The sequence below is a fragment of the Psammomys obesus genome, unplaced genomic scaffold (genome assembly GCF_907164565.1).
Source record: "Psammomys obesus unplaced genomic scaffold, mPsaObe1.curated_primary_1811, whole genome shotgun sequence".
NCBI classification, from domain to species: Eukaryota; Metazoa; Chordata; class Mammalia; order Rodentia; family Muridae; genus Psammomys; species Psammomys obesus.
In genome coordinates this window covers 25,033-28,019 of record NW_026586321.1, presented here as the reverse complement: position 1 = coordinate 28,019, position 2,987 = coordinate 25,033, and positions in this window count along the sequence as shown.

Sequence of the window (2,987 nt, the reverse complement as noted above, 5' to 3'; positions counted from 1 at the left end):
AGACCTACTTGAAGTTGTTATGTATCCTTACAAGCACAGAAACGGGGTAACCAGACCTCCTTAGCTGGAAGGTGAGGTTTTTACTCCTGTTTATGTAACTTGTCAGTATCTATGTCAGTGTGAGGCATAGACCCTGTACGAAGCAGCTTCTCTTCTTTCTTGGAAAGAAGAACTATATCTGCCATTGGTATATGGCTACATATGTTAGGAGAGAACTATTTTATAAAAAGTGATATTTTAATAGTATTACTATTGTGAGATTAGTTTGTGTGACACGCACCAGGCAGTCTGTCAAGGGCTGCACGCAGGTGCAGAGCAGAGAACTCGGGAGCTGCTCAGTCCAGCAGGCCAGCTGCCCCTGCAGGGGCCTCTGGCGGTGAAAGCCTGAAGGTCCTGAAGCTGTCACTGCTGAGTCCACGCCCTCTGATGCAGGTTCTCCCTTAGTTAGTGGTGCTCTCCACTGCACAGAGAAGCGTCTCTCTTCAGAGCAAGGCCTGTGCAGCCACAGTGCACTAACACTCACACACACACACAGTGTACACACATGTACACACACATGGTGACACACATAAAAACAACAATAACAATAGGATCCTAAAAATATGGAGGATATAAAGTGCAGAATTCACGATTGAAAACAGTTGTTTTGAAGCAGGGTCTCCCTGTGTAGACCAGGCTGGCCTGGTGCTGACAGAGATCCTGCTGCCTCCACCTCCTCCTCCTCAGGCTTAAAGGCGTTTGCCACCATGCCTGACTGATATTGGACTTTAAGCTCTAATGGTGTGCTATTAGAGTGTTAGAGCTTCAAAACTGACTATTTCACCAAATTAATAGTAATTTAGCGGCATTAAGTAGACTGGCACTATTAAAGAACCTGAGGTGTCACTGCAGGGGACCTGCAACAGCTAATCACAGGAAACCGAACCCGAGGACTCGGTGTTCAGTAGAAGTCAGTGTCAACTCTAGGAGGGCTCAAGACCTTAGCACCACTGACTCCATGATGGTGTCATTCAGGCTGTAAAACTCAGCACACAGCACCACCTGCCAAACAAAAACAAGGACCTAATCCATCAAAGTCCATAGTTCTGGGAAAGTCTCTAAATGTACTAACCTTGCTTTTTGGCTTCTGTAGTTCTGCTTCTTGCTAACTATTCCTGTTAACTTAAGTATGTCAACCCAGAACCTGGTTTTTGTGCTTAAAGCTCTCCCTGATAAAGGGTCCTTGCTACAGTGGGATCCAGAACACCCAGAGTAGTCACAGGCTAGCTAATACACACTTTTAATGGGCTTAAACACCACATTTGGGGGTGGGTGTAGAGAGGACGAAGGGGAAACTGTGGTCAGAATGTAAGTAAACAAATTAATTAAAAAATGGAATCTCAAGAAAGAAGGGGGATATAGTAAGACCTGGAGAGGACAGGAGCTCCACAAGCATAGCAACAGAACCAAAATATCAGGGCACAGGGGTCTTTTCTGAGAATGATACTCTAACAAAAGTCCATTCATGGAGATAACCTAGAACCTCTGCTCAGATGTAGCCCATGGCAACTCAGTGTCCAAGTGGGTACCCTAGTAAGGGGAACATGGACTGTGTCTGTCAGTGGCTGGTTCTTTGACTGCCTCCCCTGAATGGGGGAGCAGCCTTGCCAAGCCACAGAGGAGGACAATGCAGCCAGTTCAGATGAGACCAGACAAGCCAGGGTCAGATGGAAGGGGAGGAGGACCTCCACTATTCAGTGGACTTGCAGAGGGGCATGGGAGGAGATGAGGGAGGGAGGGTGGGATTGTGAGGGGAGGAGGGAGAGAGCTACAGCGGAGATACAAAGTGAATAAACTGTAATTAATATAAAAAATAAAAATTTAAAAAATGTCTGAGGCGTCTTCTCTGGTGAACAGCTCAGAACAGGTATGTCCGTCCTCCATGTTCCTCAGTGGAAGCTGTCTGATTGCTGCCTTTTTGTGTTTACAATGTCATCTTTCTAGTCAGATGTTTTTAAACGTTCTTTACCTGATTATTTTACAGATGATCAGGTTTCTGCAAATGTGTGCGTGTTTACATTATACAGTTGTTACATGAAATTTTCAGAATATTCTCTTGTAACTGTTTTACTTCACAAGTCAAATAAGTTTTTACTCCAAATGCCTCTCTTTCATTTGAGATTAAATAGTTGTAGTAGTCCCTTTGTTCCTAGTTGATCTGCATAAAATCTCTCAAGGTCACTTTGAAAAGAACTTTGTTTTGATTGATTTTCCCTATTGTTTCTACTCTGCATTTAATTCTTGCTGAACTTCATTCCACTTTTCTAGCTTTACGCTTGGTATTCACACATTATTTATTGATTTATCTTTTGTATTATTTTGTATATATTAATGAGAAATGTGTTGTTAGCTGGGTTTGATGGCTCATGCCTTCAGTCCCAGCATTCTGGAGGCAGAGGCAGGCAAATCTCTGAGTTAGAGGAATCTGGTCAACAGAGGAAGGTTCAGCACAGGCAGGACTACACATAGACACCTTGTGTTGAAAAAGCAAAAAGAAATAAAAGAAGAATGTGTTGTTTGTGGTCAAAGGGCCAAGAAGGTGAGTCTGCAGAGTACCTGCCCACTGCTGGCACAGCTCCATCACAATTCCTGCCGCTGCGACTCAGGAACCATCATGAAGAGGAATGCCTGCTTAGGTGTTTACAGCAGGTAGTCTTCCTTGCTTTAGTTTAAAGACTTACTGTTATTTTATCTGTATTCCTCCTTAATGTTTATTTTCATTACATGTGTATGGGTGCTTTGCCTGCACATATGTATGTGGATCATGTCATGCAAAGCTGACAGAAGCCAGAGACATCTGATCCCTAGAACTGGAGTTACAGACCATTGTAAGCCTCATGTAGGTGCTGAGACTTGAACCTATATTCTCTGGAAGAGCAGCCAGTGTTCTTAACCACTGGCCATCTCTCCAGTCCCTAAAACAACTTTTTTTTTTTTTTTTTTTTTTT